Source organism: Hyperolius riggenbachi, chromosome 5, assembly GCF_040937935.1.
Source record: "Hyperolius riggenbachi isolate aHypRig1 chromosome 5, aHypRig1.pri, whole genome shotgun sequence".
In the NCBI taxonomy this organism is placed as follows: domain Eukaryota; kingdom Metazoa; phylum Chordata; class Amphibia; order Anura; family Hyperoliidae; genus Hyperolius; species Hyperolius riggenbachi.
The window spans coordinates 330,662,222-330,689,935 of NC_090650.1; positions in this window are offsets into that span (position 1 = coordinate 330,662,222).

The following is a 27,714-nucleotide window of genomic DNA, read 5'->3' on the forward strand; positions in this document are numbered from 1 at the left end:
TTTCAATCTAAAAAGCATTTTGTTTCCGTTTTGCCATTAGCAACATCTTTGCGATAAACATGTAAATCGCAGTTCTGGGTCTTTGCTAGTGCGATTGGTATTTTCTGAAATGGCAATTTTTAGCCTGAATTTTCTTTGTTTTGTTTGCACTCTTATGCTTTTTACCTTTTTGGTGAGGATTGGTATGGCTGTAGGGGAGGAGGAGGCCATAAGTAGAATTTGGGGGTATATTTAAATCATTTTAAATATGCCCCTGAGTTCTACTCTTCAGGTTGCAACAATTTATAATCACCAATCAAGTTCTTTTAAGTGCCAGTTCACGCTTGGGGTACTTTTGGTGGGAAGCGTTTCTGCTCTTTGCTGATAGCCGGTATTCAGCAAAGCACTGTGGTAAATCCCTGCAGTGCTTGCGATGTGCATATATCGCAAAGGTGCACTGCGTGCAACATTTTGTTGGCACTCTCATTCTCTGGAAGGGGAATCAAAAACACAATCACTGCAGAATGGAGCCACTGTCGTGCAGCATAAATGCAATCACACTCGATAGACGATTGCGATTTGCATTTTGCAATCCCAGGGTTGAACCAGGCCTAAGGAGGACCTACTGGATCCCCATTCCTTCTCAGGTGGTCGGCATGTTTCCGTACTTTTAACTAGAGGGTGTAAGAGGAGTATCCATTTTTACAACCTATCCCTCTCATCCCTCTTCAAACCCCCATCCTCTATACCTCTCTCACTCCCATCCCCAATCCACCGTAAAAGAGTCTACCCACCCTAAACGACACCAGTGCCCTGTGGTAGGAGCGCGACAGGCTGATAATGTAATTTCGAGTTACCTTTTGGTCCAGCGCCCTGTGAAAACAGCGCGATGGGCTTATATTAAAATTTGGAGTTACATTTTTGTCCGGTGCCCATTGGTAGGAGTGCGACTGGCTGATAATATAATTTTAAGTTACCTTTTGGTCTGGCGCCCTGTAGAAAGAGCGCGACGGGCTGACAATAAAATTTGGAGTTATCGTTTGGTCCGGCGCCCTGTGGTAGGGCTGCGACCGGCTGATAATATAATAATGACCTTACCCAAAGTACTTTGCCAAAAAAGAATATAAAAGATATCTTAGAGGAGAACAACTAATTAGAACCCTTATCCACCAAGCCCTTTTCAATCTAAAAATTATTTTGCTTCCGTTTTGCCATTAGCAAAATCTTTGCGATGAACATGTAAATCGCAGTTCTGGGTCTTTGCTAGTGCGATTGGTATTTTCTGAAATGGCAATTGTTGGCCTGCATTTTCTTTGTTTTGTTTGCACTCTTATGCTTTTTACCTTTTTGGTGAGGATTGGTATGGCTGTAGGGGAGGAGGAGGCCATAAGTAGAATTTGGGGGTATATTTAAATCATTTTAACTATGCCCCTGAGTTCTATTCTTCAGGTTGCAACAATTTATAATCACCAATCAAGTTCTTTCTAGTGCCAGTTCATGCTTGGGGACTTTTGGTGGGAAGCGTTTCTGCTCTTTGCTGAAAGCCGGTATTCAGCAAAGCACTGTGGTAAATCCCTGCAGTGCTTGCGATGTGCATATATCGCAAAGGTGCACTGCGTGCAACATTTTGTATGCACTCTCATTCTCTGGAAGGGGAATCAAAAACACAATCGCTGCAGAATGGAGCCACTGTCATGCAGCATAAATGCAATCACACTCCATAGGCAACTGCGATTTGCATTTTGCAACCCCAGGGTTGAACCAGGCCTAAGGAGGACCTACTGGATCCCCACTCCTTCTCAGGTGGTCAGCATGTTTCCGTACTTTTAACTAGAGGGTGTAAGAGGAGTATCCATTTTTACAACCTATCCCTCTCATCCCTCTTCAAACTGCCATCCTCTATACCTCTCTCACTCCCATCCCCAATCCCCCGTAAAAGTCTACCCACCCTAAACGACACCAGTGCCCTGTGGTAGGAGCGCGACAGGCTGATAATGTAATTTCGAGTTACCTTTTGGTCCAGCGCCCTGTGGAAACAGTGCGATGGGCTTATAATAAAATTTGGAGTTACCTTTTGGTCCAGCGCCCTGTGGTAAGAGCGCGACGGGCTGATAATGTAATTTCGAGTTACCTTTTGGTCCAGCGCCCTATGTAAACAGCGCGATGGGCTTATAATAAAATTTGGAGTTACCTTTTTGTCCGGTGCCCATTGGTAGGAGTGCGACTGGCTGATAATATAATTTTAGGTTACCTTTTGGTCCGGCGCCCTGTAGAAAGAGCACGACGGGCTGACAATAAAATTTGGAGTTATTGTTTGGTCCGGCGCCCTGTGGTAGGGCTGCGACCGGCTGATAATATAATAATGACCTTACCCAAAGTACTTTGCCAAAAAAGAATATAAAAGATATCTTAGAGGAGAACAACTAATTAGAACCCTTATCCACCAAGCCCTTTTCAATCTAAAAATTATTTCGCTTCCATTTTGCCATTAGCAACATCCTTGCGATAAACATGTAAATCGCAGTTCTGGGTCTTTGCTAGTGCGATTGGTATTTTCTGAAATGGCAATTGTTGGCCTGAATTTTCTTTGTTTTGTTTGCACTCTTATGCTTTTTACCTTTTAGGTGAGGATTGGTATGGCTGTGGTGGAGGAGGAGGCCATAAGTAGAATTTGGGGGTATATTTAAATCATTTTAAATATGCCCCTGAGTTCTATTCTTCAGGTTGCAACAATTTATAATCACCAATCAAGTTCTTTCTAGTGCCAGTTCATGCTTGGGGTACTTTTGGTGGGAAGCGTTTCTGCTCTTTGCTGATAGCCGGTATTCAGCAAAGCACTGTGGTAAATCCCTGCAGTGCTTGCGATGTGCATATATCGCAAAGGTGCACTGCGTGCAACATTTTGTTGGCACTCTCATTCTCTGGAAGGGGAATCAAAAACACAATCACTGCAGAATGGAGCCACTGTCGTGCAGCATAAATGCAATCACACTCGATAGGCGATTGCGATTTGCATTTTGCAATCCCAGGGTTGAACCAGGCCTAAGGAGGACCTACTGGATCCCCATTCCTTCTCAGGTGGTCGGCATGTTTCCGTACTTTTAACTAGAGGGTGTAAGAGGAGTATCCATTTTTACAACCTATCCCTCTCATCCCTCTTCAAACTGCCATCCTCTATACCTCTCTCACTCCCATCCCCAATGCACCGTAAAAGAGTCTACCCACCCTAAACGACACCAGTGCCCTGTGGTAGGAGCGCGACAGGCTGATAATGTAATTTCGAGTTACCTTTCGGTCCAGCGCCCTGTGAAAACAGCGCAATGGGCTTATAATAAAATTTGGAGTTACATTTTGGTCCGGTGCCCATTGGTAAGAGTGCGACTGGCTGATAATATAATTTTAAGTTACCTTTTGGTCCAGTGCCCTGTAGAAAGAGCGCGACGGGCTGACAATAAAATTTGGAGTTATCGTTTGGTCCGGCGCCCTGTGGTAGCGCTGCAACCGGCTGATAATATAATAATGACCTTACCCAAAGTACTTTTGCCAAAAAAGAATATAATAGATATCTTAGAGGAGAACAACTAATTAGAACCCTTACCCACCAAGCACTTTTCAATCTAAAAAGCATTTCGTTTCCGTTTTGCCATTAGCATTATCTTTGCGACGAACATGTAAATCGCAGTTCTGGGTCTTTCCTAGTGCGATTGGTATTTTCTGAAATGGCAATTTTTAGCCTGAATTTTCTTTGTTTTGTTTGCACTCTTATGCTTTTTACCTTTTTGGTGAGGTTTGGTATGGCTGTAGGGGAGGAGGAGGCCATAAGTAGAATTTGGGGGTATATTTAAATCATTTTAAATATGCCCCTGAGTTCTACTCTTCAGGTTGCAACAATTTATAATCACCAATCAAGTTCTTTCAAGTGCCAGTTCATGCTTGGGGTACTTTTGGTGGGAAGCGTTTCTGCTCTTTGCTGATAGCCGGTATTCAGCAAAGCACTGTGGTAAATCCCTGCAGTGCTTGCAATGTGCATATATCGCAAAGGTGCACTGCGTGCAACATTTTGTTGGCACTCTCATTCTCTGGAAGGGGAATCAAAAACACAATCACTGCAGAATGGAGCCACTGTCGTGCAGCATAAATGCAATCACACTCCATAGGCGATTGAAATTTGCATTTTGCAACCCCCAGGGTTTAACCAGGCCTAAGGAGGACCTACTGGATCACCATTCCTTCTCAGGTGGTCGGCATGTTTCCGTACTTTTAACTAGAGGGTGTAAGAGGAGTATCCATTTTTACAACCTCTCCCTCTCATCCCTCTTCAAACTGCCATCCTCTATACCTCTCTCACTCCCATCCCCAATCCCCCGTAAAAGAGTCTACCCACCCTAAACGACACCAGTGCCCTGTGGTAGGAGCGCGACAGGCTGATAATGTAATTTCGAGTTACCTTTTGGTCCAGCGCCCTGTGGAAACAGCGCGATGGGCTTATAATAAAATTTGGAGTTACCTTTTTGTCCGGTGCCCATTGGTAGGAGTGCGACTGGCTGATAATATAATTTTAAGTTACCTTTTGGTCCGGCGCCCTGTAGAAAGAGCGCGACGGGCTGACAATAAAATTTGGAGTTATCGTTTGGTCCGGCGCCCTGTGGTAGGGCTGCGACCGGCTGATAATATAATAATGACCTTACCCAAAGTACTTTGCCAAAAAAAAATATAAAAGATATCTTAGAGGAGAACAACTAATTAGAACCCTTATCCACCAAGCCCTTTTCAATCTAAAAATTATTTTGCTTCCGTTTTGCCATTAGCAAAATCTTTGCGATGAACATGTAAATCGCAGTTTTGGGTCTTTGCTAGTGCGATTGGTATTTTCTGAAATGGCAATTGTTGGCCTGCATTTTCTTTGTTTTGTTTGCACTCTTATGCTTTTTACCTTTTTGGTGAGGATTGGTATGGCTGTAGGGGAGGAGGAGGCCATAAGTAGAATTTGGGGGTATATTTAAATCATTTTAACTATGCCCCTGAGTTCTATTCTTCAGGTTGCAACAATTTATAATCACCAATCAAGTTCTTTCAAGTGCCAGTTCATGCTTGGGGTACTTTTGGTGGGAAGCGTTTCTGCTCTTTGCTGATAGCCGGTATTCAGCAAAGCACTGTGGTAAATCCCTGTAGTGCTTGCAATGTGCATATATCGCAAAGGTGCACTGCGTGCAACATTTTGTATGCACTCTCATTCTCTGGAAGGGGAATCAAAAACACAATCGCTGCAGAATGGAGCCACTGTCATGCAGCATAAATGCAATCACACTCCATAGGCAACTGCGATTTGCATTTTGCAACCCCAGGGTTGAACCAGGCCTAAGGAGGACCTACTGGATCCCCATTCCTTCTCAGGTGGTCAGCATGTTTCCGTACTTTTAACTAGAGGGTGTAAGAGGAGTATCCATTTTTACAACCTATCCCTCTCATCCCTCTTCAAACTGCCATCCTCTATACCTCTCTCACTCCCATCCCCAATCCCCCGTAAAAGAGTCTACCCACCCTAAACGACACCAGTGCCCTGTGGTAGGAGCGCGACAGGCTGATAATGTAATTTCGAGTTACCTTTTGGTCCAGCGCCCTGTGGAAACAGTGCGATGGGCTTATAATAAAATTTGGAGTTACCTTTTGGTCCAGCGCCCTGTGGTAAGAGCGCGACGGGCTGATATTGTAATTTCGAGTTACCTTTTGGTCCAGCGCCCTATGTAAACAGCGCGATGGGCTTATAATAAAATTTGGAGTTACCTTTTTGTCCGGTGCCCATTGGTAGGAGTGCGACTGGCTGATAATATAATTTTAAGTTACCTTTTAGTCCGGCGCCCTGTAGAAAGAGCACGACGGGCTGACAATAAAATTTGGAGTTATTGTTTGGTCCGGCGCCCTGTGGTAGGGCTGCGACCGGCTGATAATATAATAATGACCTTACCCAAAGTACTTTGCCAAAAAAGAATATAAAAGATATCTTAGAGGAGAACAACTAATTAGAACCCTTATCCACCAAGCCCTTTTCAATCTAAAAATTATTTCGCTTCCGTTTTGCCATTAGCAACATCTTTGCGATAAACATGTAAATCGCAGTTCTGGGTCTTTGCTAGTGCGATTGGTATTTTCTGAAATGGCAATTGTTGGCCTGCATTTTCTTTGTTTTGTTTGCACTCTTATGCTTTTTACCTTTTAGGTGAGGATTGGTATGGCTGTAGGGGAGGAGGAGGCCATAAGTAGAATTTGGGGGTATATTTAAATCATTTTAAATATGCCCCTGAGTTCTATTCTTCAGGTTGCAACAATTTATAATCACCAATCAAGTTCTTTCTAGTGCCAGTTCACGCTTGGGGTACTTTTGGTGGGAAGCGTTTCTGCTCTTTGCTGATAGCCGGTATTCAGCAAAGCACTGTGGTAAATCCCTGCAGTGCTTGCGATGTGCATATATCGCAAAGGTGCACTGCGTGCAACATTTTGTTGGCACTCTCATTCTCTGGAAGAGGAATCAAAAACACAATCACTGCAGAATGGAGCCACTTTCGTGCAGCATAAATGCAATCATACTCCATAGGCGATTGCGATTTGCATTTTGCAACCCCCAGGGTTGAACCAGGCCTAAGGAGGACCTACTGGATCCCCATTCCTTCTCAGGTAGTCGGCATGTTTCCGTACTTTTAACTAGAGGGTGTAAGAGGAGTATCCATTTTTACAACCTATCCCTCTCATCCCTCTTCAAACCGCCATCCTCTATACCTCTCTCACTCCCATCCCCAATGCACCGTAAAAGAGTCTACCCACCCTAAACGACACCAGTGCCCTGTGGTAGGAGCGCGACAGGCTGATAATGTAATTTCGAGTTACCTTTTGGTCCAGCGCCCTGTGAAAACAGCGCAATGGGCTTATAATAAAATTTGGAGTTACATTTTGGTCCGGTGCCCATTGGTAAGAGTGCTGTTACAATCTGCATCTGCTGGTAGATTCCTGTATGTACTACCTCTGCTTCACCAGCAGATGTCACCAGCCTCTATGAAGTTACAGCCTGAACTTTCCTCTGCCCACCAGCAGAGGGTGGACTCTCTGGAGATCTCTTCACAGACAGGAAGGAGGCCTGGACTGTCACATGGCCTTTCAGCATGGTATTTAGGCCACACCTGAACACTCAGAACTTGCTAGCTCTTTGTTCCTGATCCTAGCCATCCTGTCTGGAGTTCCCTGTTCCTGATTACCTTGTTCCTTGATTCCCTGCTGTATTGATCTCCCGTGTTTTGACCTTGTGCTTGTATACCGACTACTCTTTGCCTAGCGATTACTGTACTGTTTGATCTCCTGTGTATGACCTCTGCTTGCCGACTATCCGTGTGTCTCCTCCTCGATTGTAATCTGTATTTTGTATATATATTCCTAGGTTTATGTTGTATTACTATTCTGGATCCAGGGTCTGTGTGCACACAATTCTATACACTGGATCTACTCTGCATAGCTCGCTTATGCAGAGAGGTCCTTGTATAAACCCTGATTTTCATACCTGGTATGCTTATTGTATATATCTGCCAGTATTCTTTGATGCAGTGTGTTGTATGTGTGTAGAATACATTGCCTGCAAGTTGATACTGATTGTTTCTGTGCATGAGGTGAATGCACAGTATTTCTTTATTTTCATTTAATAATAAATCCTTATTATTCATTTACTCCTGGTTTGGCAGTCTTTTCCTAAACAGTGACATCTCTGCCTGGTTGCGGGTTTGTGCGTTGGTTTCTGTTTGCTCCAGGTGCAGCGCACAAACTCCATGCAAATTATAACAGAAGAGCTAGCCAAACAATTTGTCACTAGGAAAAGGTCTGAGATCCTGTTTCTCCAGCCATGATTGACATGGATTTAAAGCACCTGTCTGAATATGCTATTCTAGCAAGAGACAAAAGGAAACTTTGCTATTATACGTTTGCAGACGATTCATTTGAGGATCTGCAGCAGCTGATTTCATGGGTTCAGTCTGTGAGTAATGAAAGAACCTTTCCTTATGATTTAAAAGACTTTTTGTCGGTTTTGCATGAATGTTGTTCTGAAGCCCAACAAAATTCAGTTGCTTATTCCACAATGCATGTTCCGGGTAATTTATCAGGCCCCATTAGTGTTGGGCGAACAGTGTTCGCCACTGTTCGGGTTCTGCAGAACATCACCCTGTTCGGGTGATGTTCGAGTTCGGCCGAACACCTGACGGTGCTCGGCCAAACCGTTCGGCCATTTGGCCGAACTAAGAGCGCATGGCCGAACGTTCCCCGAACGTTCGGCTAGCGCTGTGATTGGCCGAACGGGTCACGTGGTTCGGACCCGAACGCGCTCTGATTGGCCGAACGGTCACGTGGTTCGGGTAAATAAATACCCGAACCACGTCATATCTCCGCCATTTGTCTGTGGGTTTAGCTTTGGGTAGGCAGGCAGGGTAGTTCGCGCTCCAGCCACGCTAGCCAGGGTCCCCCCTGTCATTGTGTCACTGCTGGGAACAGTAGTACACCGCTTGCTCAGCCACACTATATAGCATTCTGTTTACTGCCACTCTGTGTACCTCGCTCAGCCACACTATATAGCATTCTGTTTACTGCCACTCTGTGTCTGCTGGGAATAGTAGTACACCGCTTGCTCAGCCACACTATATAGCATTCTGTTTACTGCCACTCTGTGTACCTCGCTCAGCCACACTATATAGCATTCTGTTTACTGCCACTCTGTGTCTGCTGGGAATAGTGGTACACCGCTCGCTCAGCCACACTATATAGCATTCTGTTCACTGTTCTGTGTCTGCTTGGAATAGTGGTACACCGCTCGCTCAGCCACACTATATAGCATTCTGTTTACTGTTCTGTGTCTGCTGGGAATAGTGGTACACCGCTCGCTCAGCCACACTATATAGCATTCTGTTTACTGTTCTGTGTCTGCTGGGAATTGTGGTACACCGCTCGCTCAGCCACACTATATAGCATTCTGTTCACTGTTCTGTGTCTGCTGGGAATAGTGGTACACCGCTCGCTCAGCCACACTATATAGCATTCTGTTCACTGTTCTGTGTCTGCTGGGAATAGTGGTACACCGCTCGCTCAGCCACACTATATAGCATTCTGTTTACTGTTCTGTGTCTGCTGGGAATAGTGGTACACCGCTCGCTCATCCACACTATATAGCATTCTGTTCACTGTTCTGTGTCTGCTGGGAATAGTGGTACACCGCTCGCTCAGCCACACTATATAGCATTCTGTTCACTGTTCTGTGTCTGCTGGGAATAGTGGTACACCGCTCGCTCAGCCACACTATATAGCATTCTGTTCACTGTTCTGTGTCTGCTGGGAATAGTGGTACACCGCTCGCTCAGCCACACTATATAGCATTCTGTTTACTGTTCTGTGTCTGCTGGGAATAGTGGTACACCGCTCGCTCAGCCACACTATATAGCATTCTGTTTACTGTTCTGTGTCTGCTGGGAATAGTGGTACACCGCTCGCTCAGCCACACTATATAGCATTCTGTTTACTGTTCTGTGTCTGCTGGGAACAGTAGTACACCGCTCGCTCAGCCAGAGTATATAGCATTGTGTTTACTGCCACTCTGTGTACACCGCTCAGCCAGACTATATACCATTGTTTACTGACACTCTGTGTACACCGCTCAGCCAGACTATATACCATTGTTTACTGACACTCTGTGTACACCGCTCAGCCAGACTATATACCATTGTTTACTGCCACTCTGATTCTGCTGGGAACAGTAGTACACCGCTCGCTCAGCCAGACTATATACCATTGTTTACTGACACTCTGTGTACACCGCTCAGCCACACTATATAGCATTGCGTACTCTGCCAGTCAGTGTGTATATTGCTGGGATCAGTAATACTCCACTCACCGTCAACCACTATATGAGCTCAACATGAGTTCCCCAGAGACCTCCGCTGTGAGCAGCACTCCCAACAACAGCAACAGCCAACGCCCCACGCAAGCTATAACATCCACCCCAGCAGCCAGTGGTCAGCAGCAGCCCTCCCCGGAGGAGAACGTTGTGTCCATCAGTCCGTCGCCAGAGCGATTAATGAGGGCTGCCATTGAGGAGATGATGGGGCCTGATGTGGAGGAGGAGGTCTGGCTCAGGCCAGCATCCCAAGTTAATGTTGAGGACGATGAGGGGTCTGTGTCTGGGGATGTTGGGGTGGCAGAGGTGGTGGGTGGGTCAGACTCAGGAGAAGAGTTGTATGATGAGGATGATGATCGGGACCATCTGTATGTGCCTCAGAGTCCGACCCCGGAAAACATGTTGTATCGTGTGTTTAGGTACTAAAATCTGCGTTCCCTCCCAGTAGTGTTGGGCGAACAGTGTTTGCCACTGTTCGGGTTCTGCAGAACATCACCCTGTTCGGGGTGACTATATAGCAGACTATATAGCATTGTGTTTAATGCCACTCTGTGTACACGGCTCAGCCACACTATATAGCATTGTGTTTACTTCCACTCTGTGTCTGCTGGGAACAGTAGTACACCGCTCACCCGCCACTGTATAGCATTGTGCTCTGTGTCACTGCTGACAATAGTGGTACACCGCTCACCCACCACTGTATAGCATTTCTGTACTGCCACTGTACTGCTGCCAGTCAGCGTGTACTTTAAGGATAAGTGAAATGAGGAAGAAATCCGGTGAAAGAGGGAGGGGCAAGGGAAGAGGTGTTTCCCCTGACGGTTCACGTACAGGCCACAGGGGAGCACCCAAGAAAACCCACTCAATACTGCCCATGTTGTCCAGGACAACAACCCTCACAGATCCAAAAGAACAGGACCAGATAATTACTTGGATGACCTCTCAAGCGTCCAGCAGTGGGTTAAGCAGCACCAGCACATCACGCACGAGGTCCGAGTCCTCAGCCAGTTAAAGTCTGGGCTTTCTTTGAAGACTGCACTGAGGATGTTACCATGGCGATTTGCAAGGTGTGCAAGACCCGCCTGAGCAGGGGGAAAAGTATTAACAACCTCTCCACCACCAGCATGAGCCGCCACATTCTATCCAAACATCCCACTCTGTGGGCAAACGCGGCAGGACAGGGTACCACCAGCAACACTGCCTCCCTTGGGTTCACCAGACTCACCACCAGACCCGCCTCAGCAGCAGCAGTAGCCCAGCCATTGCGTGGTTCACAACATTCACAAACATCAGACGATGCTGACACTGTCACTTTCCGGACTAGTGCTCTTGAGGTCTCCCAGTGTTCATCAAACACAACAACCAACAGCCCTTCGGTGTGCAGCGCTACGGTTGAGTTGTCTGTCTCTGAGATGTTTGAGCACAAGAGGAAATTGCCAGCAAATGACCCCCGGGCCGTGGCAGTAACAGCCAGCCAGCATAGCCAAGCTTCTGGCCTGCGAAATGCTGCCATATCGAGTGGTGGAGACAAACAGCTTCAAGGGCATGATGTCAGTGGCCATCCCACGTTACGTGGTTCCCAGCCGCTACCACTTTGCGCGCTCTGCAGTGCCTGAGTTGCATGAGCACGTGGTCAGCTAAATAACCCGAAGCTTGAAGAATGCCGTTGCCTGCAAGGTTCACCTCACCACTGACACCTGGACGAGTGCGTTCGGCCAGGGTCGATACATCTCCCTTACCGCGCACTGGGTGAACCTTGTGGAGCCTGGCAGCGATTCCTCACCTGCTACGGCGCGGGTGTTGCCCACGCCGCAAACAGCTGGATAACAACAGCAGCACCTACCTCTCTGACTCCTTCTCCTCCAACGCATCTCAAAGCTGTACCTCATCCGGAAATGCTAACCCAGCACCAGCAGCAGTAGGATCGTGGAAGCAGTGCAGCACAGCTGTTGGCATGCGTCAGCAAGCGTTGCTGAAGCTGATCTGCCTTGGGGATAAGCAGCACACAGGGGAGGACATTTGGAGGGGAATAAAGGAACAGACGGATTTGTGGCTGGCACCGCTGGACCTGAAACCGGGCATGAAGCTAGACACCTGGCACGAACTGGCAATGTACGCAATAGAGGTGCTGGCTTGCCCGGCAGCCAGCGTTATGTCGGAACGCTGTTTCAGTGCTGCCGGAGGCATCATCACAGATCGGCGTATCCGCCTCTCCACAGAAAATGCAGACCGTCTGACTCAAATTAAAATGAATCAATCCTGGATTGGAAACGACTACGCAACACTCCTGGACCCCAACCAAGTAACATGACCGATGAACATCTGGGATGGTTTAGCGTTTCCGGTCCCTGTTTATTGAACCTCTCATCTGTATTACATTTATGACTGCATGGCGGCAAAAAGCATTGCTGCTATATCCGCACGCTTTTTGTCCTCATGCAAGGCCTGGGTTGTTGTGTCTCACAAAGCGTGGCCTTCTCCTCCTGCGCCTCCTCCTGTTCCATCACGTGTGCTGCTGCTGCTGCTGCTGCTGCTGCTGCTGGGTTACCGTTGCCGGTCCCTGTTTATGGAACCTCTTATCTTTATTACATTTATGACTACATGGCGGTACAAAGCATGCTATCCGCACGCTTTTTGTCCTCATGCAAGGCCTGGGTTGTTGTGTCTCACAAAGCGTGGCCTTCTCCTCCTGCGCCTCCTCCTGTTCCATCACGTGTGCTGCTGCTGCTGCTGCTGCTGCTGGGTTACCGTTGCCGGTCCCTGTTTATGGAACCTCTTATCTTTATTACATTTATGACTACATGGCGGTACAAAGCATGCTATCCGCACGCTTTTTGTCCTCATGCAAGGCCTGGGTTGTTGTGTCTCACAAAGCGTGGCCTTCTCCTCCTGCGCCTCCTCCTGTTCCATCACGTGTGCTGCTGCTGCTGCTGGGTTAGCGTTGCCGCGTGGTCCCTGTTTATTGAACCTCTTATCTTTATTACATTTATGACTACATGGCGGTACAAAGCATGCTATCCGCACGCTTTTTGTCCTCATGCAAGGCCTGGGTTGTTGTGTCTCACAAAGCGTGGCCTTCTCCTCCTGCGCCTCCTCCTGTTCCATCACGTGTGCTGCTGCTGGGTTAGCGTTGCCGCGTGGTCCCTGTTTATTGAACCACTTATCTTTATTACATTTATGACTGCATGGTGGTACAAAGCATGCTATCCGCACGCTTCTTGTCCTCATGCAAGGCCTGGGTTGTTGTGTCTCAAAGCGTGGCCTTCTCCTCCTGCGCCACCCTCCTCCTGTTCCATCACGTGTGCTGCTGCTGGGTTAGCATTACCGGTCCCTTTTCCTGGAACCTCTTATATGTATTACATTTATGACTGCATGCCGACAAAAAGCATGTTACCTGTGCAAAGAAAACAGACATTTCCCGCATTTAAAAGACAGTTTTCCCTTTGAAACTTTAAAATCGATTTTCTCAAAAACTATAAGCTCTTTTTGCTAAATTTTTTTTCCTCTTGTACCCACTCCCAAGGTGCACATACCCTGTAAATTTGGGGTATGTAGCATGTAAGGAGGCTTTACAAACCACAAAAGTTCGGGTCCCCATTGACTTCCATTATGTTCGGAGTTCGGGTCGAACACCCGAACATCGCGGCCATGTTCGGCCTGTTCGGCCCGAACCCGAACATCTAGATGTTCGCCCAACACTAGGCCCCATTAATTGTCCTGCTGCCCCTTTGAATCAAGCCAAATCCTGGCCAGTAATTAACCAGATTCAATCAATTAAGCCCACTCATAATCCTGCTACTTCCATTAATACTGGAATCTCTTTTGTTTCAGCTATGGAAGTTGATTGGACTATTCAGCACAATAACTTCTACTCCTTGCTAGCAGAGGAAGACCAATATGAGTGTTATAAGGAATTGTCAGCATATTCCCGTGAAGAGTTAATGCAAATTGTTATGCACGTTAAATCTTTTATGCAGCAGGGCAACTCTGCAGAATCTGAGATGCAAGCATTGTTGCAGATTCTGCAAACCCTAATTGCAGTAAGAGACCCTTCTACCTCCTGGACTCAAGTTAGATCCCTGCCTGTCTATTGCAATAACAACTCCTCTTCAGTAATAAACCAAACCAAGCCAATTAAAACTAATCATATTCCTGTCACTTCCAAACAGACAGTTCAGTCCTGCAATTATGCTCAGGGTAATCTGCAAGCTCCCATTAAGAGTGATTGGGATCCCCCATTCAGTAGATGGGAAATTAATGCACTAAATGATGAATTAAAGTATGATTGGGAATCATTTAATGAATTCTATTCCACAAAAGAAAAGACATTTTTGGATGCATGTATAAAATCTGCAACTTCTCTGATGAACCTGAATGTTTGCAAGTCTGACCGTGTACTTCCTTTGATTGATGAATGGAAAAAGATTTTGCATAAAAAAGATCCTTCTGAGTTTTCTGGTAGTCAGTTTGTGCAGCATTCAGCAGCCAATGTTAACCCTGTCAGTTCCAGCAATAAGTTTGTCAGCTTTGATCCAGTATTCCATCCTGAACAGATTGATCAGATGTATGGTTACCTTAAGAGTGACTGGGATCGATTTCTTGAGTTCTATCTAGAAAAAGGGGATTCATATATATTTGCATGCATGCGTGCTGTCCAGTCTATGGTTGATCACAAGACTTGTAAATATGAATCAGGTTCTGGTCTAGTAATCGCTTGGCAAAGAATTTTGTCTCATTCTTATGATTATCAGAGCACACCACCTGTTAATTCTGCCCCAGGCATCAAGGGAGAGACATGCTCTCTGTCCTCAGTAACCTGTTCCACGGACTTGGAATTACCTGTATCCAAAAATCATAAAAGAACTGCTCCTTTACAAACTGCGGTTAGATCCACTCCATGGTCATTCCAGCTACCTACATCATACCTGCCCTGTTCTTCTGCACATCAGGACTTTGTTAAACTCACCCCTGCTTCCAGACTGAGTCAAAAATCTAAGTTCAAACGGAAATATTTTCCTACAGCCTCCATCCTTCCAGTTACCACCGCAAAGACTCCAACAGTTATGTTGCCAGTTTCCGCAGATCCACAAACTGTATCTTTACCGAAACATAATCCATCTTCACTCCAGCCTGCTGTCCCTGTTATGCCAGTTACCTCAGCTCTGCCTGTACCACTTACCTCAGTCGTGCCAGTTACTCCTGTTGTGCCAGCGCCAGTCTCCTCAGCCGTGCCAGTCTCCTCAGCCGTGCCAGTCTCCTCAGCCCTGCCTGTGCCAGTCTCCTCAGCCCTGCCTGTGCCAGTCTCCTCAGCCCTGCCTGTGCCAGTCTCCTCAGCCCTGCCTGTGCCAGTCTCCTCAGCCCTGCCTGTGCCAGTCTGCTCAGCAGTACCAGTGTCTGTAAGCTCAGCAGTACCAGTGTCCGTCGGCCCAATGTTTTCCCTTTCAGAAGATTTGGCAGTATCCTTGTCGGTCGGCTTGGCAGTGTCCCTGTTGGTCAGTTTGGCAGTGACCCAGTCAGACAGCTTGGCAGAACCTCTGTCAGTTGGTCCGGCAGTGGGTCCTCCAGACGTCTCAGCAAGTCTCCTGCCAGCTGCTCCGGCAAAGTCTCAGTCTGCCGTTCCAGCAGAATCGTACTCCACAGCTCAGCCAAAGGCCCAGCCGGGTGCTCGATCAGTTGGTCTGCCAGTTGCTCGATCTGAGGTTCAGCTAATAGCTCTGCCAAGGGTCTTGTCAGCTATGCAGCCAGTGGTCCAGCCAGTCGCTCAGCCAAAGGTCCAGCTTTCTCGAGTCTCTGCTGATGCCCTTTGCCCTTCAACTTCTGCTAGAGCACAGACTTATGCTGAGGCTCAACCCGCACAGATGTCTGACACTCAGGCACCACAGACCCCTGTTAATGCCCTGTTTCCACAGACTCCTGCTGAGATCCAGCTTCCTCAATGCTCGGCTGAAAGAGGGCTCCCACAGTCTTCTGCTGAGGCTAAGCGCACACTCATTTCTGCTGATGGCTTGTCCTCAAAGACATTTTCTGGTACTCAATTCCCACAGATTCTTTCAGATACCCTGCATTTACAAACTGTTGTCCAGTCTGCTGCTTTGCCTGCTCTATTGAAAAATGACTTTCAGTTTATCCATCCTGATGGCCTCCAGTCCGCTGTTCCCGATGGCCTCCAGTCCGCTGCTCCTGATGACCTACAGTCTGCTGTTTCTGCTCCTGATGACCTACAGTCTGCTGTTTCTGCTCCTGATGACTTACAGTGTGCTGTTCCTGCTTCTGATAACCCACAGTCTGCTGTTCCTGCTCCTGATAACCCACAGTCTGCTGTTCCTGCTCCTGTTGCCTCCAAGTCTGCAGTTCCTGCTCCTGTTGCCTCCAAGTCTGCAGTTCCTGCTCCTGTTGCCTCCAAGTCTGCAGTTCCTGCTCCTGTTGCCTCCAAGTCTGCAGTTCCTGCTCCTGTTGCCTCCAAGTCTGCAGTTCCTGCTCCTGTTGCCTCCAAGTCTGCAGTTCCTGCTCCTGTTGCCTCCAAGTCCGCAGTTCCTGCTCCTGTTGCCTCCAAGTCTGCAGTTCCTGCTCCTGTTGCCTCCAAGTCCGCAGTTCCTGCTCCTGTTGCCTCCAAGTCCGCAGTTCCTGCTCCTGTTGCCTCCAAGTCCGCAGTTCCTGCTCCTGTTGCCTCCAAGTCTGCAGTTCCTGCTCCTGTTGCCTCCAAGTCTGCAGTTCCTGCTCCTGTTGCCTCCAAGTCTGCAGTTCCTGCTCCTGTTGCTTCCAAGTCTGCAGTTCCTGCTCCTGTTGCTTCCAAGTCTGCAGTTCCCGCTCCTGTTGCTTCCAAGTCTGCAGTTCCTGCTCCTGTTGCTTCCAAGTCTGCAGTTCCCGCTCCTGTTGCTTCCAAGTCTGCAGTTCCTGCTCCTGTTGCTTCCAAGTCTGCAGTTCCCGCTCCTGTTGCTTCCAAGTCTGCAGTTCCCGCTCCTGTTGCCTCCAAGTCTGCAGTTCCCGCTCCTGTTGCCTCCAAGTCCGCAGTTGCTGCTCCTGTTGCCTCCAAGTCCGCAGTTGCTGCCGATGCCCTCCCGTCTGCTGCTTCTGCCGATGCCCTCCCATCTGCTGCTCCTGCTGGTACCTCTCCTGATGAGATCCTGTCTGGTACCTCTCCTGATGAGTTTCTGTCTGGTGCCTCTCCTGGTGGTATCCTGCTCCTCCTGTTTATGGCCATTATGCATCCCTTCCTGATGGCATCCAGTTTTCTGTTTTATTTGATGACCTCAGATGCCCTGCTCCTGTGGATGTCCAATCTATGGCTCTTCTTGGTGTCCTTCTTTTTTTTGTTTCACCCAAAGATCTTCAGAGGGACTTGCAACATGTCCTATTGCCTCTGGGTCCTTTTGTCCAGTCAGCCTGGTAATACCCGGGTTGTGGCCTCATGTGCTGACCGATTTATGGCCTGCCTCTTTGCCAGTATTTTCTGGGACCCAGGTGGGCATAAGTCCAAATGGAGCATCCGGAGGCTGCTCCTTGAGGGGGGGGGGGGGTAATGTTACAATCTGCATCTGCTGGTAGATTCCTGTATGTACTACCTCTGCTTCACCAGCAGATGTCACCAGCCTCTATGAAGTTACAGCCTGAACTTTCCTCTGCCCACCAGCAGAGGGTGGACTCTCTGGAGATCTCTTCACAGACAGGAAGGAGGCCTGGACTGTCACATGGCCTTTCAGCATGGTATTTAGGCCACACCTGAACACTCAGAACTTGCTAGCTCTTTGTTCCTGATCCTAGCCATCCTGTCCGGAGTTCCCTGTTCCTGATTACCTTGTTCCTTGATTCCCTGCTGTATTGATCTCCCGTGTTTTGACCTCGTGCTTGTATACCGACTACTCTTTGCCTAGCGATTACTGTACTGTTTGATCTCCTGTGTATGACCTCTGCTTGCCGACTATCCGTGTGTCTCCTCCTCGATTGTAATCTGTATTTTGTATATATATTCCTAGGTTTATGTTGTATTACTATTCTGGATCCAGGGTCTGTGTGCACACAATTCTATACACTGGATCTACTCTGCATAGCTCGCTTATGCAGAGAGGTCCTTGTATAAACCCTGATTTTCATACCTGGTATGCTTATTGTATATATCTGCCAGTATTCTTTGATGCAGTGTGTTGTATGTGTGTAGAATACATTGCCTGCAAGTTGATACTGATTGTTTCTGTGCATGAGGTGAATGCACAGTATTTCTTTATTTTCATTTAATAATAAATCCTTATTATTCATTTACTCCTGGTTTGGCAGTCTTTTCCTAAACAGTGACATCTCTGCCTGGTTGCGGGTTTGTGCGTTGGTTTCTGTTTGCTCCAGGTGCAGCGCACAAACTCCATGCAAATTATAACAAGTGCGACTGGCTGATAATATAATTTTAAGTTACCTTTTGGTCCGGTGCCCTGTAGAAAGAGCGCGACGGGCTGACAATAAAATTTGGAGTTATCGTTTGGTCCGGCGCCCTGTGGTAGGGCTGCGACCGGCTGATAATATAATAATGACCTTACCCAAAGTACTTTTGCCAAAAAAGAATATAATAGATATCTTAGAGGAGAACAACTAATTAGAACCCTTACCCACCAAGCACTTTTCAATCTAAAAAGCATTTCGTTTCCGTTTTGCCATTAGCAACATCATTGCGATGAACATGTAAATCGCAGTTCTGGGTCTTTCCTAGTGCGATTGGTATTTTCTGAAATGGCAATTTTTAGCCTGAATTTTCTTTGTTTTGTTTGCACTCTTATGCTTTTTACCTTTTTGGTGAGGTTTGGTATGGCTGTAGGGGAGGAGGAGGCCATAAGTAGAATTTGGGGGTATATTTAAATCATTTTAAATATGCCCCTGAGTTCTACTCTTCAGGTTGCAACAATTTATAATCACCAATCAAGTTCTTTCAAGTGCCAGTTCACGCTTGGGGTACTTTTGGTGGGAAGCGTTTCTGCTCTTTGCTGATAGCCGGTATTCAGCAAAGCACTGTGGTAAATCCCTGCAGTGCTTGCGATGTGCATATATCGCAAAGGTGCACTGCGTGCAACATTTTGTTGGCACTCTCATTCTCTGGAAGGGGAATCAAAAACACAATCACTGCAGAATGGAGCCACTGTCGTGCAGCATAAATGCAATCACACTCGATAGGCGATTGCGATTTGCATTTTGCAATCCCAGGGTTGAACCAGGCCTAAGGAGGACCTACTGGATCCCCATTCCTTCTCAGGTGGTCGGCATGTTTCCGTACTTTTAACTAGAGGGTGTAAGAGGAGGATCCATTTTTACAACCTATCCCTCTCATCCCTCTTCAAACCGCCATCCTCAATACCTCTCTCACTCCCATCCTCAATCCCCCGTAAAAGAGTCTACCCACCCTAAACGACACCAGTGCCCTGTGGTAGGAGCGCGACAGGCTGATAATGTAATTTCGAGTTAACTTTTGGTCCAGCGCCCTGTGGAAACAGCGCGATGGGCTTATAATAAAATTTGGAGTTACCTTTCGGTCCAGCGCCCTGTGGTAAGAGCGCGACAGGCTGATATTGTAATTTTGAGTTACCTTTTGGTCCAGCACCCTATGGAAACAGCGCAATGGGCTTATAATAAAATTTGGAGTTACCTTTTGGTCCAGCGCCCTGTAGAAAGAGCGCGACGGGCTGACAATAAAATTGGGGTACTTTTGGTGGAAAGCGTTTCTGCTCTTTGCTGATAGCCGGTATTCAGCAAAGCACTGTGGTAAATCCCTGCAGTGCTTGCGATGTGCATATATCGCAAAGGTGCACTGCGTGCAACATTTTGTTGGCATTCTCATTCTCAGGAAGGGGAATCAAAAACACAATCACTACAGAATGGAGCCACTGTCGTGCAGCATAAATGCAATCACACTCCATAGGCGATTGCGATTTGCATTTTGCAATCCCAGGGTTGAACCAGGCCTAAGGAGGACCTACTGGATCCCCATTCCTTCTCAGGTGGTCGGCATGTTTCCGTACTTTTAACTAGAGGGTGTAAGAGGAGTACCCATTTTTACAACCTATCCCTCTCCTCCCTCTTCAAACCGCCATCCTCTATACCTCACTCACTCCCATCCCCAATCCGCCGTAAAACAGTCTACCCACCCTAAACGACACCAGTGCCCTGTGGTAGGAGAGCGACAGGCTGATAATGTATTTTTGAGGTAACTTTTGGTCTGGAGTCCTTCAATAGGAGTGCGAAGGGCTGATAATGTAATTCTGAATTACCTTTTGGTCTGGCACCCTTTGGTAGGAGCGCGACGGGCTGATAGTGTAATTTTGAGCTACATTTTGGTCCGGTGCCCTGCGGTAGGATGCGACGTGCTGATAATATAATTTTTGTTTTACCTTTTGGTTTGGCGCCCTGTGGAAAGAGCATGATGGCTGATATTATAATTTTGAGTTACCTTTTGGTCCGGTGCCCTGTGGAAAGAGCGTGACGGGCTGATATTGTAATTTTGAGTTACCTTTTGGTCCAGCGCCCTGTGGAAACAGCGCAATGGGCTTATAAAATTTTTTGGAGTTACCTTTTGGTCCGGTGCCCATTGGTAGGAGTGCCACTGGCTTATAATATAATTTTAAGTTACCTTTTGGTCCGGCGCCCTGTAGAAAGAGCGCGACGGGCTGATAATATAATTTTGAGTTACCTCTTGGTCCGGCGCCCTGTAGTAGGTGTGCGACGGGCTGATAATGTAATTTTAAGTTACCTTTTGGTCCAGCGCCCTGTGGTAGGAGCGAGACGGGCTGATAATATAATTTTGAGTTATCTTTTGGTCCGGCGCCCTGTGGTAAGAGCGCGACGGGCTGATATTGTAATTTTGAGTTACCTTTTGGTCCAGCGCCCTGTGGAAACAGCGCAATGGGCTGACAATAAAATTTGGAGTTACCTTTTGGTCCAGTGCCCTGTGGTAGGGCCGCGACGGGCTGATAATATAATAATGACCTTACCCTAAGTACTTTGCCAAAAAATAATATAAAAATATCTTAGAGGAGAACAACTAATTAGAACCCTAACCCACTAAGCACTTTTCAATCTAAAAATAATTTCATTTCTGTTTTGCCGGCAAAGGTCAGCAACAGATCAGATAGGCAGAGGTACCAAATCACTAGGCACAAAGAGTAGTAAGAGCAAGGCAGAAGGTCATACACAGTAATAATAAACAGTAATAATATTTTCCTAAGCTAGTGTGAATCCCCAGGGTCCTGCCGGTTCAAACACACATGGATCTGACTAGGTTTGAGAGCTTTCACTGCGAAGTTTCAGCAACAACAGACAACGGGCAACTGACAGCTCTGATCTTAAATACAAGCTGTCAGATCAGAAGCCAAGCCCAGGAGCCAACAATCAATCAGCAGCGATGATGGGCAGGGCTAGTGTCAGCTGACCGCAAAGTCAGCTGACCCGTTTACTGCGTCCATAAAGGTCCTGCTGCTCCGTTCGTGAGCGTGCAGACCTGCCCCCAAATGCAACAGTCCTGCGCGATCTCCCCCGGCCAGCGAGAGACGCGCTGGATGACGTAGCTGCCGTAATGCCCGACCCAGAAGTCGCGCCCGCGCTGCCATCCGGAGAGGTGAGCTCACTGATACTGACCCCTGGGTACTTTGACACAAATCTTTGATGACTAGATTCAGCACATGTGCCATGCAGGGTTCATGTGTCAGCTTTCCCAAATTCAAAGCGGAAATGATATTGCTGCCGTTGTCCCACACCACGTTGCCGATCTCCAGCTGGTGCGGGGTCAGCCACTGATCCACCTGTTTGTTAAGAGCAGCCTGGAGAGCTGCTCCAGTGTGACTCCCCGCTTTGAGGCAGGACATGTCTAAGATGGCGTGACACCGTCGTACCTGGCATGCAGCATAGGCCCTGGGGAGCTGGGGCTGTGTAGCTGGAGAGGAGATGGCAGCACCAGTAGAGATGAACTGCCTCTCATCCAAGGAGGAGGAGGATGACAACAGTGAAGAGGATGTAGCAGGAGGAGAAGAGGTGGCAGGAGGCCTGCCTGCAAGCCGTGGAGGTGTCACAAGTTTGTCCGCTGCACAGCCACGTACTCCCTGCTTGCCATCGGTCACCAGGTTGACCCAATGGGCTGTGTAAGTAAAGTACCTGCCCTGACCATGCTTGGCAGACCAGGCATCTGTGGTCAGGTGGACCCTTGACCCAACGCTGTGTGCCAGAGATGACACCACTTGCCTCTCAACTTCATGGTACAGTTTTGGTATCGCCTTTTTAGAGAAATAATTGCGGCCTGGCATCTTCCACTGCGGTGTCCCAATGGCCACAAATTTACAGAAGGCCTCAGAGTCCACCAGCTGGAATGGTAACAGCTGGCGAGCTAACAGATCTGCCAAGCCAGCTGTCAGATGCGGGGCAAGGGGGTGACTGGCAGACATTAGCTTCTTCCGCTCAAAGATTTCCCTCACTGACACCTGGTTGCAGCTGTGAGCAGAGGAGCAGGAACCGCTCACGGTGAGAGGTGGAGTGGAGGAGGGAGGCTGTGATTGTGAAGGTGCAAGGGAGAAAGCGGCTGAAGATGCTGCACCTGAAGGAGGAAGAGGAGAAGGAGGGTGGCTTTGCTTTTGTGTGCAGATTTTCCTCAGGTGCTCTTCCCATTGCAGTTTGTGCTTTTTTTCTGCAGGTGCCTTCATAAGGCAGTTGTCCCTACATGGGTGTTGGCCTTTCCCCGGGTCAATTTTTGAGAGTACAGATGGCAATGCTCTGATCTTTGATATACACACTAAAAAATGTCCACACCACTGAGCTACCCTGGGGTGTGGGCACTATGGATATTTTATTATAAAAATCAAATTCAGCGCATACAAGATGATAAATAGAAATAAAAAGTATGCAAACGTTACAGAAACAAAAAACTGTACAGGAAACAGTTGTATACAAACATACTCCTGAAAACAGAAAAACTTATTGTACAGATGATCCCAAAACAGGGAAAAGTATAAACAGTTGTTTACAAACAATATCAAGAACTATATACACACAAGAAGAAAGAGTCTAGATCAAAAGACTCCAGAAACACATTAATACTGATGAAGAGGTATCATTCACTAAAAACTTTCACTCAGACTAAGACAACCAGACAAAAATCAAAGGAAAAAACGTGTAACATGAAACCACCCAAAAAGGAGACAGTGACATCACCTACACTACACCATTCAAAAACAACAGGACATAAAATAAAGAAAGGAAAGCAAAAACACATAACATATACCACCACCTAAAGTGAGAGACAGAACCTACATTACACCATACACTCCACATACACACCGCGAGACTTTTACGCTCGCAAAAAACAATAAAACTTCACATAGGGACTAAGGACGCCACATAAAACGGGACAAGAAACAAAAATTTAAAACCCCATAACGAGACAAGAACCACACCAACAGGTAAGAAGAAGCATAAAGGGACACTCCTTTTGTGCCTGCGGCCAGACTTCAAAAATGGTTAATGAAAAAGTCAAAATCTACAGTGAAAAGAGAAAGAGACAGGAAGCTTACACCCAGGAGAGGCCTCCACCAGTTCAAGGGGGCTTGATGTTCTGCCACGCCAGAACCCAAGCTCCTCTCCCTAGCTTCTTCCTCTCCAAGAACCGAATTTTCCCAACCTCACCGAGAATGCCGTTTACCACCACCTGGACAGGCGAGATTTTCTGCCTAATTACTACATCACACCGTGCCAACCATACGTGTCTCCTAACCACTAGGCTAACTACGTATAAAGTGCATAAATCAAAACCCTGGCGTTGGTTGAAAGCTCCATAAGCCCACTCAGCATAACTTAGATGCTCCAGAAATGGGATACCTAGGGCCCTCCCTACCTGTTTGTACACTTCTATATTAAAGGGGCATGCTGTCAGAAAGTGGTCCATGTCTTCCTCAACAGAACATTCCTGCCGAGGACAGCCACGAATCTCAGCTCTCCGACCCCACATGTTCCCTCTAACATAGAGTTTGCCCTGGAAAGTTAGCCAGGCAATGTCCCAGAATTTGTTCGGAACGCGCGGTGAATTAAGTAACCGCAAACCCTCCTCCAAAATCGGGCCTGGGCAATCCTTCAAGGCCAATGGGTCATGGAAATAAGAATCCACCACTCTAGTCAGCAGGACTTTCCTGCCGACCGATCTGATGTCCTCCACTCCCAATCCCCACTGCCGTAGTTTCTTCATGCAAGGCAAAACATAGGCCGGAAGATAGCCATGACGTGCGTTCAGACTCTTCACTGAACCACCACTCATCCAATCCCTGAGAAAAGGTCCACACCAGGTCTGAAAGAAACTTACCCAAATAGGCGGGCTCTCTGCTAACAGACTACCAATATTAAACTTAATAAACATCAGAGAGAAAAAGGCGATCGGGTTGACCATTCCTAAGCCACCCTCCCGTCTGGTTCTGTAAGTGATGTTCCTTCGTACCGGGTTCGTTTTGTTCCCCCATAACATCAGGAAGAACAAAGCGTTAATCCTGGTGTACAGTGATGCTGGCAAAATTGTAACGTAGCTAACATATAACATTATTGGCACCAGGTAGGTTTTAATCAAGTCAACCCGTTCCCTGAGAGTCAAATGCCAACCCTTCCAGCGAGCTACTTTAGTGTCGACATCTTTCAGCTTGCTTTCCCAATTTCGCAGGCCGTAATCGCCTGGGCCAAACTTGATGCCTAGAACTTTGATCTCGATCTGAGGCACGGGAAAAGAGCCAGGAAGTGTAAAGAATTCTCCTTCTTTACCCAACCAGAAAGTTTCGCACTTATCCGGATTAACTTTTGAACCAGATGCCAACGAGTACAGAGCAATCTCTTCGGCCACCACCAACGCCTCCTCCGCCTTCGAGATCACAACTGTAACATCGTCAGCATAAGCCACCACCTTTAGAGGCGAGACACCAGAGATGCCCACAGGAACCCCACCGAGCGTGCTACCCTCTAACCTTCTCACGAAGGGGTCGATGGCAAACACGTACAGTAAAGAACTCAGCGGACAACCCTGGCGGACCCCCGAGCTCACCTCGAAAGGCTGGCCGACCCATCCGTTGATAAGCATAAAACTCTCAGCCTCTCTGTACAAAGTCTGTAACCAATTGATGAACCTCCCCTGCAAGCCGTACACACTAAGCAGCCGCCATAGGTACTTATGATTGACTCGATCAAAGGCCTTTGACTGATCCAATGTTAGCAAGAACTTTCCCCAGCCCTCAGCCCTGCACCGTTCCAGGACTTCCCGAACAGCTAACAGTGCTGAGAAAGTACTCCTTCCTGAAACCGAGCAGTGCTGGTGGCGAGAAAGCACATCCGTTACCTGGGACAGACGCCAGAATAAAATTTTTGCCAAGATCTTCCTGTCGACATTGAGAAGGCTGATGGGACGCCAATTCTCAATCATCTCAGGATTACGACCTTTTGACAGCAAGATTACCGCGGATTGCCTCATGGAAGGTGGTAAATGACCCTCAGCAAGGCAGTCATTAAAGGCACCAGCCAATTGGGGGGCCAAGACAGACCTGAAAGCCTTGTAAAACTCGGCCGTCAGGCCATCTGGGCCCGGGGATTTTTTAGGCGCGAGACCATCAATGGCCCTCGCTACTTCATCCGTGGTAATCTCAGTTGCCAAATCAATACCAGAAACATCAAAATCCCCCAGACCTGGTATGGAAGCCAAGAAATCATCCATCCTTGCCTGGTCAAGGGGCTTCTCCCCAAGCAGTTTAGCATAAAACTCTCCAGCGATGGACAAGATCTCCGACCTGGACTTTGCCAGAGACCCCGATCCATCCCTGAGACCGTGGACCGTCCTAAGCGCTGAACTTCGTTTGAAACTCTGGTAAGGGTCAGGCGAGTGGTACTTACCATGATCCCTCTCCAGAGCCAAAGAAGCCAACCGGTCATACTGCAACTGCTTGAGGCGGAGTTTGACCTCAGAGATCTCCCCCGGATCCCCGCCCTCAGAGACAAGGATGTTTAACTTCCCCCTCAGTTCTTGGTAAGCAAAATCTCTATTAATACTTTTTCGAATAGCTAGGCCCTTGAAGAGTCTGGCAGCACGTTTTTTGACTTCCTCCCACCACTCAGACCTATTGTTAAAACAGTCCAGGATGGTAACCTGTGCCTGAAAAAACTCCTCAAAGGATTGTCTTACCTCACTTTCCAGCAGCAAGGCCGAATTCATCCTCCAGATACCCCTACCTCTGGGAGGAGCGTCTAGAGCATTCAAGCACACCGACAGAATAAGGTGATCGGAGAATTCCACCGCCAACAGCTCAGGGGCCGAAGTGATGAGATTCTTCGAAACAAAAAACCTATCTATTCTAGACCTACTGCTACCGCTATAAAAGGTGTAACCCGTGAGACCTGGTGAATGTCGAATGTGTACATCCACCAGATCAGCATCTTTAACTATCCTATCTAAAAACTTACCATCACTGCTTATCCGGACCCGGGCACTCGCCCTGTCTCTGGCCCTAGTGACGGTGTTAAAATCACCACCCAGGATCACAGGACAAGCTGAAAAAAGGAAAGGCCTGATCTGTGTGAAAAGGCGCTTCCTCTCCCCCTTAATTGAGGGGTGAGCATAGGCGTTGATAAGCCTGAGGTCCTGCCCTTTCACACAGACGTCCAAAACCAGACACCTTCCCATCTCCGCCTCAATAACTCGCCGGCATGTTACCATATCGGTCCTAAAAAGAACCGCTACACCACTTCCAGGCTCTCCCGCAAGAGACCAGAAACTCTGACTGGACACCCAGTCCCTCTCAGCTAACCAGAGGTCAGCTACAGAGGTGAGCCTGGTCTCCTGTAGGAAAATGATATCAGCCTCCAGGCTGGCCAGAATTGTAAACGCCAATTTTCGAGCTCTGGGGGTTTTGATGCTAGCAACGTTGATTGTTGCCAACATTAGTGGTGAGGGAGCAGCCATTAGAATGATTGAGGTTTCCTTTTACACTCCTTTGGACAATGATACTGAAAACAAAGAAAAAAGGACAACATCAACAAAAAAGAAAACATAGACACAGGAGACTATACCCCTTCAATCAGTGGCAGTATTGCCAACCACCATATCCTCCTCCTCTGATGACAGAGGACCTTTAGTTAGTAGGCAAAAACGATTGGCCAGTTTAATATCCTGGCGCTTCTGCTCCAAGACTTCCCAATTCTTTTGAGAAGTGTTTTTTATTAGAGGCCCAGTCTTGGGTCCTCTTCTTGTTTTTAGCCTCTCTTTCAGGAAAACTTTCGCATCTGAGGGCAGGGGTTCCTTGCCCTTAAGCTGCGAGCGAATACTCGCAAAAGGAGTAGGGCGAGACGGCCCAGTAACTACTGATGTGGTCGAAGGGGAGGGAGATGAGGGATCAGGAGCTGTGTCATCCGGAGGGGGAGGGGGGGGGGGCAGGAGCAGAGTCATCAGGAGGAGGAGGGGGGGGAGGGGGATCGACGACAATGTCATCAGGGAGGGGAGGGGGGATGATAAGGTTATCATCAGTGGGGGTGGAGAGGGGAGGGTCTGTCGGAGGGGGAGGGGGGGAAGATGATCAGAGGAGGGAGAGGGAGAGGGAGGGGGCAAAGAAGAACGATTCGAGGAATAAGGCTTGAGGGTCCTTCTACTTTTAACAGACCTCGAGGGTCTTATACGTTGTGCTTTGGGAGGAGAGCCTTCCCCCCCATGAGCAGCATCCCTGAGACGGCCAGATCTCCTGAGCCCAGACTGCCCCTCAGGGGCCATGCCGGTCTTAACAGGCCGAGAGGAAACAGCAGGGGAAGCAACAAGAGGAGGGACAACAACAGACTCTGGTGTGGTA